A 9,655-nucleotide genomic window follows, 5' to 3' on the forward strand; every position below is an offset into this window, starting at 1 on the left:
ATTGTTGGGGGTTAGGGTGGGGTCTGGAAAGGTTTGAGGCTAGAAAAGCTGTTGAGTACTCAAAACTTAATTGGCTGCTCCATGGGAACTTGGAAGGCAAGAGTATTGAGAGAAATGCAGACAGTTGAGGCTTGGCTTGTGAAGTTCGAGAGGGAAGCAACAACCATCAGAGCAGTCCATGTGATATTTTGAATTGATAATCTGTGGTTTCTGGTCATCTGGGCTGAAGAATCAGTGACTAACAAGAGACCAGTACCACTAAAATGAAACTTTTGCTTTACTAGACCGATGATGCTGGTTAGCTGACATTGACAAATCAGCTGCAGTTAATAGAGATCAACATCACTGAAGTGAAATATTCTGGGAAGAGTTTCTTTGGGGTCAGAGAACAGAATCTGTGGTCCTGAGGGGGCCTGTGAAAGATGAAAGGGTAGTAGAGGCCATTGGTGAAGGTAGCCTTGTAGTGGAGACCCCAGGACTGAAGGGGTGATGGAGAGGGTCAGAGGCTTAACACTATGTAGAGTCCCTAAAGAGATGCCAGAAGGCCAATGGTGAAGGTGCAGCCTTGGTTGCAGTGGAAACTCCAGCATATTGGGGATGCCTGAATTGAGACAGGATCACCAAGGACAGCAGCAGGTATGAAGTGAAGTTGACTTGGGCTAACAAGACAAATTGAGTGTGCTGTGGATGGCAGAGCTGGGGAAGTGGAGCTGCCTAAGCCATTTGGAACCCAGAAGATCATAAGTGAGTCCAAGATGTCAGACAACAAGTTATTGACATTGTTTCCCATGGTTTTGCTTTGATTTGTTTATAACTGTGCCTTGGTACTTCACTTTTGAAACAGAAGTATAGAACATATTTTGTATTGATATGAGTTTATAGTTAAGAGAGTTGAGACTATTATTTATTTTTAACAGGATTAATTTATTATTTTTATTTTATGTGTATAAGTGTTTGCCTGTGTACATCGAGAGCACCATCTATATGCAGTAGCGTGCTGGGAACTGAACCCCGGTCCTCTGCAATATCAGCAAGTGTTCTTAACCACTGAACAATCTCTCTATCCCCAATTATTTATTTTGAAAAATGTTTCCATAGCTAGGTTTGGTGACACAGGCCTTTAATCCCAGCAATTGGGAGGCAGAGGCAGGCAGATCTCTGTGAATTTGAGGCCAGCCTGGTCTATGTAGCAAGTTCTAGAACAGCCTGGGCTACACAGAGAAACTCTGTCTCCAAAACAAAACAAATACAAAAACAAAAACAAAAAAAAACAACAAAAAACAAAACCAGACTTCTTGGGGCTGAAAAGATGGCTCAGTGGTTAAGAGCACTGACTGTTCTTCCAGAGGACCCGGGTTCAATTTCCAGCACCCACAAGGCAGCTCACACCTGCCTGTAGCTCCAGTTCCACGGGACCTGACACCAATGGCAAAACACCAATCACATAAAATAAAAATAAATAAATTAGAATTCCTTAATTATTTTTCCATTTTTATTTTATATGTATGAGTGTTTTTCCTATGAGTATATTTACTTATCACTGGCATTCAGTGCCTTAGAGGCCTAAGAGGACCCCAAATCCCATAGGACAGGAGTTACAGATGATTGTTAATAGTCATCTATGCATTTGGAATCAAACCCAGGTCCTCTGTAAGAGCAACTAGTGTTCTTCAATTTCTATCCCCAAGATTTGAGAATTTTAAAGCAGTAGGATTCTTAAGGATTTGGGGACTTTTAAAAGTAGATTATATTTTACATTACAAAATAATCATGAGACTTAGGAGACAGGGTTATAGTTTTTAAGATTTATTTTATTACCTTTAAAACTTATTTATTTACTAATGATTTATTTAATTGTGTTTGTTTGGTTTTTCAAGGCAGGTTTTTTTTTTTCCTGTATAACAGCCCTGGCTCACTCTGTAGACCAGGCTTGCCCAGAACTTACAGAGATCCGCCTGCCTCTGCTTCCTGAGTGCTGGGACTAAAGGTATACACCACCACTGTCTGGCTAAGGCTATGGTTGTTTTTTGTTTTTTTGTTTTTGTTTTTTTTTATTATGTATACAGCATGTATGACTGCAGGCCAGAAGAGGGTACTAGATCTTGTTACAGATGGTTGTGAGCCACCATGTGGTTGCTGGGAATTGAACTCAGGACCACTAGAAGAGCAGTCAGTGCTCTTAACCTCTGAGCCATCTCTCCAGCCCATGGCTATGGTTTTATAGTGATGAATTTATGTGTCAAGTTGATAAGGGATAGATTATTATAGCTGATTTTAATGTCATTTTAACACAAATTAGAATCACTGAGTAGGGATCCTCAATTGAAGAACTGTCCTGATTGCCTTTACTGACATGGGAAGACCTAATCTGGCTGTGGATTGCACTTTCTGTTAGCAGTTCAGGGGAAAAAAAAAGTGTCAAAAGGAAGATTATTCCCAGCTCACTTGGCATTTTCTTTTGATGTTGATCAGATTTATACTGTTGCTGCTGATTCTTTTACTGATAGCAGAACCATAGTTTCCATTGGAACTAAGGATCAGCAGCTCACCAGCTATGGAGGCACCCAGGCTTGTGGACTGAGTTGTCAGCCACTAGATTGTCAGCCTTTCCAGTAAGAGACAGCTACTGTGGCACTACTCTGACACACTCAGAGGCACTCAGCCTCAAGGACAGAGGAACTAGCCTCTCAGGTATGACTCACCTATTGTAGCCATTTCAACCTTAGTTGCTTAATAAATTCTTATAACACACACACACACACACACACACACACACACACACACGTCTTCCCAATGGTTCTGTTCTTCTAGAGAACCCTGACTAATACAGTGATGCCTAGCTATAAATGGGGAGGTAGAGGCAGGTGCATCAGAAGTTCAAGGCAACCCTTGGCTACAGTTTAAAACCAATCTGAGATTCACAAAATCCTACCAAAAATAAAAAGAAAGGAAAAAAAATAGAAGAAAAAGAAAGACATCATTATATCAAGCAGCCTGTAATCCTAACAGTCAGGAGACTTCTACTAGAGAAGTGCCATGAGTTTAAAGACAGAGTGGACTACATAGTGAGTTTTAGGCCAATCTTGGGTACATAACCAGACCTATTTCAGATGTTCAAAAAAGGGGAACCCAGGAGAGCTTGAGATGTAGTTCAGTTGGTAGAGTGCTTGCCTAGCATGCAAGAACTGAATTTGATCCCTAATATATACTGGGCATTGCGATGCACAACTGTTATTCTAGCACTTGGGAGATGGATGCAGGAGGATCAGATGTTGAAGGCTATCCAGTACCAGATAATTAGAGTCCAGCTTGGGTGAGGTGAGGCAGTGTATACCACCGCTCACCCCCACACACCATTGTAGGGTAAAAGGTTCAGGGAAAGAACACACTGACCCTGACTTGACCCTAAGACCAGGGCCAAGGAAAGAACACCAGAACACCCTGACCCTGACTTGACCCCAATGCCAGGTCCAAGGAATAACACTCTGAGCCTGACTTGACCCCAAGCCCAAGACAGAGGTCAAAGGAAAAATATCCTATCCCTGGTTTGACCCTGCACCACCCGCCCCGCCTCCCCCCACCAAGATTTATGACCACCATCCACCATTTGACTCAACATTAATGGCCAAACCGTGTTTCCTATCCTTCCATACATTCCCACCAAGCTCATTGCACATGCTCAAAACAAAACCAAAAACCATAAAAAGCCTTCCCTTCCATCAAGCCCTCTGCTGTCTTTCTTCATGGTCAGAGGCAGCCACCATTCTGTGCCCCCCCCCCCGCCCCCGTAAATCCCTTGTGTGGGGTTTGTTACATGGTGTGACTTTGTGGTATTCATTGGCTCTGGACTGCCAAGATGCCCTTGCACGGAAAAACTATCCCCATTTATAACCATCCCCACTCCTGGCCAGGTACAGGAGCAAGCAGTGTTATGAAGGACTGTGTCTGGAATTTCATTTCAGTAGTACTCAGGCAGTTAAGAAACAGCTTTTCTTTTCTTTTTTAAATTAATTAATTACTTAATTAATTTTAGGTTTTTTGTTGTTTTTTTTTTTTTTTTTTGAGATAGGTTTCTCTGTGTAACTGCCCTGGCCATGCTGGAACTCTCTTTATAGACCAGGCTTGTGGTATTGTGTTCCCTGAAATATTGTGCATGCTAATAAACTTATCTGGGGTCAGAGACAGAACAGCCACAATATTAAACATGAGGATAGGCAGTGGTAGCACATGCCTTTAATCCTAGCATTCCAGAGGCAGAAATCCATCTGTTCAAGGATACAGCCAAGCATGGTGACTCTCACCTTTAATCCCAGGGAGTGATGGTAGAAAGGAAAGATATATAAGGCATGGAGACCAGAAACTAGAAGCATTTGGCCTGGTTAAGCATTTGGCTGGTGAAGCTTTCAGGCTTCTAGCAGCAGTTCAGCTGAGAACCATTCGGATATGAGGACTCAGAGGCTTCCAGTCTGAGGAAACAAGACCAGCTGAGAAGTTGGCCAGGTGAGGTTAGCTGTGGCTTGTTCTGTCTCTCTGATCTTCCAGTGTTCACCCCAATACCTGGCCTCAGGTTTGATTTTATTAATAAGAACTCTTTAGATTCATGCTACACAGGCTGGCCTGGAACTCACAGAGATCCACCTGCCTCTGCCTCCATAGTGCCTGGCTTTCTTTTTGTATAAGAAAAGCTTGGCCAGTGAGCTGCTTTTCTGGTTCCAGGCTACTGAGGCCTGGTCCCAGAGAACTGGGCTTTCAGGAGGCTCCATAGAAGCCTTCTAAACCAATCAGAATCACTCCTTTTTGGTGCCATCGTACAGAGGTTCTGGACTGCTCAGCTTTGTGTCCTGTCAGGCTCAAGAGCTAAGGAGCTGGTGCTGGTACTGGTGAGTTTGAGAGTAGGTTGTCCTGACAGTAGGAGCAGTTGTGATGGTTCCCAAAGTTCTCTCATCCTTCCCAGCTTAGGTGTCCTGCCACCTGGAGAGTGTGGACCCAAAGTCTACAGCCAATCAGAGCATAAAGGCTGAACAAGGCATCCAATCAAGGTGAAAGTGAGGAGAAGGTGCGGAAGTTTTACAACTTGTGGGTGGTGTTCTAGGGGTCTGGTTCCTTGTCGCCTGTGTGTCAGTTAGTCTGTGTAGGGTAAAAGGTTCCAGCTCACTTCTGGGTTTAAAAGCCCATCAAAACCCACCAATCCCTGAGCTCAAAATCCCACCAATCCCTGGGCTTGCCCCAAGGTCCTGTTGAAATTGAAATCCCACCAATTCTCACCCTGGAAATCTCCACCCTGGAAAAGTCTGCCCCCAAGAAACCTCCTATAAGCCTGTCTCCTGCTCAATTTCCTTGCATTGTCTTACCCCAGCAGAGGCAGCCTGTAGATGTAACCAATGGTCTTTTTTTTTTTTTTTTTTTTTTTTTTTTTTTTTTTTTTTTTTTTTTTTGGTTTTTCGAGACAGGGTTTCTCTGTGTAGCTTTGCGCCTTTCCTGGAACTCGCTTTGGAGACCAGGCTGGCCTCGAACTCACAGAGATCCGCCTGGCTCTGCCTCCCAAGTGCTGGGATTAAAGGCGTGCGCCACCACCGCCCGGCCCAATGGTCTTATTAAATAAGAAACACAGAGAAGATTCAGAGAAGAAAGCCAAGAGGTCAGAGCTAACAGCCTCACCCTTCCTGATTCAGGGAACCTCTTCAGCCAAGAGAGCTCTCCGAAAAAGGGGACCTACTTCCTGTGTGTATGTCTTTATAGTCTTTCTGTTCTGCCTTCTCATTGGTTGTAAACCCAAACATGTGACTGCCTCGTCACTGCCTGAATGTACCGCCCTCCAGGTCCTTAAAGGCGTGCGTCGTCATGCACTTGCTATGGCTCTAATAGCTCTGACCCCCAGGCAACTTTATTTATTAACATACAATTAAAATCACATTTCAGTACAAGTAAAATACCACCACAGCAGCCACTCTCTGGAGTTTCTTCCAATAAATCTCACGTGAGGTTTGTTGTGTTACATGACTTTCTGGCATTCCTTGACTCCTGACTGCCAGGATACCTTGCCCTCTCAGACCAGCAACGCTTCCACCTCAGAGGTGTGTAGCATTTACAGCCTGTGACTTCCACTGATTGTGGACTGAGTAGGAAGGACACCCAGAGACTCAAAGGCTGGGAAATGATTGTGTGGGATCAGGCTTCCAGAGAAGTAGGATCTGGCTGGAATTGGCTGTGGGCAGTATGTGGACAGCCCTTACTGCCCTGGGGTGTGTAGCTTTATGGTGATATCTGGCCTACAGCTCTTCAGATCTGTCCCACTGCACATCTGTTTTAGATTCAGCCTGCAGGCCTCTTGGCAACCCCACACCTGAAACCTGCATTTCCTAGAGTGTGTAGAGATTACTGGAGCATCTTGGGCCACATAACCGCAGAGCCATTTAACCAGGCCCTAGAGAGAAATGTTATGATGCTGATGCTACACGGGAATTCCCTGGTTTTGTTGATCTTCCTGCCTCTGCCTCCTGTGTTACTGGGACTACAAATACCCAACTTCATGCCCAGCTTACTGAGTAGCTTTAGGGTAAAACTGTTCTTGTTCCTTTTTTATTTTGTTGTGTTTTGAAGCAGGGTTTTTTACAGCCTGACCTGGACTCAAACTGTGGAGGAACTTGAAGTCCTGATTCACTGCTTCCCCATCCATGGACTGGAATTACAGGCTTGTGCCAAGACACCAGCCATTTTGTTTTGTTTTGTTCAAAAGAGTCTTTCTATGAAACTGCAGCTGGTGGCCTGGTGCTTTCTTTGTGGCCTAGGTGGCAACAAACTGACCATTCACTCATTGTTTAGCAGCAGTTTCCTCCTAGATGGAAACATTCTATCCTGCTGGGCAGCTCCTTAAACCAGAAGATGAACAACTCAAATAACTTAAGAGAGTCCATTAAAAAGATCAGATTTGCCGGGCGGTGGTGGCGCACGCCTTTAATCCCAGCACTCGGGAGGCAGAGCCAGGCGGATCTCTGTGAGTTCGAGGCCAGCCTGGGCTACCAAGTGAGTTCCAGGAAAGGCGCAAAGCTACACAGAGAAACCCTGTCTCGAAAAACCAAAAAAAAAAAAAAAAAAAAAGATCAGATTCACTAGGCCCCGACTTCCAAGAGTAAACAATAAACCTGCTCAGAATCACTCTCAGACAAGCCAAAATGGAGACTGTGAGATCAGAACAGCCAGCCACCTGGAAGAAGCAGCAACCAATGGAGCTGCCTGGAAGAGGATTAGACCAACAGAGGCACTTGGAAAGAATGGATCTTGTCCAACATGTTAAGTTGCCTGCAGGCTGTACAGAGTGCCCCAGGTTTCCAGTTTTTGTGAGCCTCACCCATGCTGGGGTGATCTTTGGTTATGCAGCTGTCTTTGAGTCATTTCTGCTCTGGTTAGTAACCCCACACCTGTATTTCTGTAAGCAACCCCAGTTAAACAGTTGGTTCACCAAGTAGGACTTCAGTGGTATCCGTACTTTCTGTGCTCCCTGTCTGGGGTAAGTAGGCATGTGTGTTGTATCTACCAAGGAAATAACACCTCTGTCACATGACACCTCTGTCTCTGTCTCCTGTCATTACCGCAACCAGTTTTCATTTCATTTAAGTGAGTTAGATTCATGGGTGCATGAAATGTGATTCAAATAGGCAGCTAACTTAATGTGTGTTTTCAAAATTGTTCTTTGATTAAAATGAAAACTTTGCTGTTTGTTGAAATTTGGTTCCTGGCCTCAAGCGTAGAGGTTCTGGGTGTCACTTACATATTTTTCATGGTTCTATCTTTGTTTCTAATGGGAAAAAAATTTACTCCTTTTCATTTTGGCATAATGCTTATTGATTTTGCATGCTAAGATAATAACAAGTGACTTCTATTTGTATGTTACTCATAAGAGTATTTTCTTGTGAATTTTTAGTCTCCTTTTCTGCTTTGTGAACTGATGGATAGTTGTGACTTTTGTTGTTGTTTGTTTGCTTACAGTAGTGAGATACTTGTTAGATTTGAAGCACCTGTCCTAGCTACTTTTATTTTTCTTTCTTTCTTTTCTTTTCTTTCTTCCTTTCTTTTTTTTCCCTGTGAAGAGATATCATGACTACAACTCTTATAAAGGAAAACATTTAATTGGGACTGGCTTACAGTTCAGAGGTTTAGCTCATTATCATCATGGCGGGAAGCATGGTAGCATGCAGGCAGACATAGTGCTGGATGGAGAAAGAGCTGAGAGTTCTACTTGATCCACAGGAACCAGGAAGTGACTGTCATACTAGACAGACATGGCTTGAGCATTTAAGACCTCAAAGCCCACACCCCAGTGACTCACTTCCTCTAACAAAGCCTGACTCACTCCAAGGCCATACCTCTTAATAGTGACACTCCCTAATAGCCTATGGCAGCCATTTTCTTTCAAACCACCACAACACCATACCTGGTGATTGCTGTGTACATTCTAGCTATGTCAGTCAATGTTTTCTAGTTCCTTGGCTTGTCAATCAAAAATAGCCCCCCAAACTTCCAACAACTCCTTGCCCCCATTTACTCAGAATTATCTATCTGCTTTTCTGGGTTCATTGTTGTTGCTAGTGATGATTGGTTAATTTATAAAGCAGAAAACTTCCTTTTGTTACAGTTCTGAGAACTAGAAACTCCAAGATCAAGGTTATTGGTTCAGGGTTTGGTGGGAAGACCTATCTCTGACTCCATGATACCACATGTTCTGGAAGAGGCAAACACTGAGCCTCACATGATGCAAGGCTAAAGAGCAAGTGAACAAAATGAATGTAAGTCTCTTCCCATCCATTTTATGATTCATTTTTAAAATTTATGTGTGTGTGGGGGTATGCAGTTGTGCAGGTATGCAGGTGCCCTTAGAAGACAAAGAAGTACTCTGATTTCAGATTCCCCTGGAGCTGGAATTACAGGTGGTTGTGAGGTACCTGAAATGTATGCTGGGAACTAAACTCAGGTCCCTTGCAAGAGCAAGTACTTTTAACTGCTGAACCATCTTTCTAGCCCTCAGTACATTTTTTTTTTTCGGTTTTTCAAGACAGGTTTTGTCTGTGTAGCACTGGAGTCTATCCTGGAACTCACTCTATAGACCAGACTGGCCTCGAACTCATAGAGATCCACCTGCCTCTGGGTCCAGAGTGCTGAGATCAAAGGTATGCACCACCACCGCCCAGCTGCCCTCAGTACATTTATGAGGTTTCAAATCCTATCCCTAAGTGTGAAAACTTAATTTTTTACTATTTTATTTTTGTCTTTATTTTGTGTATGTAGGAGTAGGGCATGCAACAGATTCTCAAGTAGCCCAGGTTAGCTTTGAACTTGCTACATAGTTGACAATAGCCTCCAGTTCCTAATGCTAGTGCCTCCAACTCCCACCTCCCCAAGTGCTGCAATTTTAGAAGCGAGCCACCATGCCTGGCTCCAAGGCTTCTTTTGTTTAGAAATTCTAATTAGGTTCTGGAGAAAGGGTTCAGTAGTTTAGAGTACTTAGTGCTTTTGCAGAGGACTGCAGTTACCTCTCCAGCACCCTTGTTGGATGGCTCACAACTTCTGGCACTCCAGCTCCAGATCTGATGCTTTCTTCTGCCTCTGCAGGTACCTGCATTTACAAGTACATTTCTATACTCAGACACATGTAATTAAA

General features: G+C 43.7%; 1 long non-coding RNA gene across 1 annotated transcript in view; it reads right to left on the reverse strand.

The window, feature by feature from the left end:
* LOC128115686 (uncharacterized) overlaps positions 1–9,655 on the reverse strand; it is a 32,020-nt gene that overhangs the window by 21,262 nt on the left and 1,103 nt on the right. The window contains exon 2 of the long non-coding RNA XR_008220273.1: positions 9,528–9,610. This is a non-coding gene — a long non-coding RNA (uncharacterized LOC128115686). The remainder of the gene's footprint in view (positions 1–9,527; positions 9,611–9,655) is intronic.

This window comes from Peromyscus californicus, unplaced genomic scaffold, assembly GCF_007827085.1.
Source record: "Peromyscus californicus insignis strain IS unplaced genomic scaffold, ASM782708v3 Scaffold_1__1_contigs__length_55948999, whole genome shotgun sequence".
NCBI lineage: Eukaryota > Metazoa > Chordata > Mammalia > Rodentia > Cricetidae > Peromyscus > Peromyscus californicus.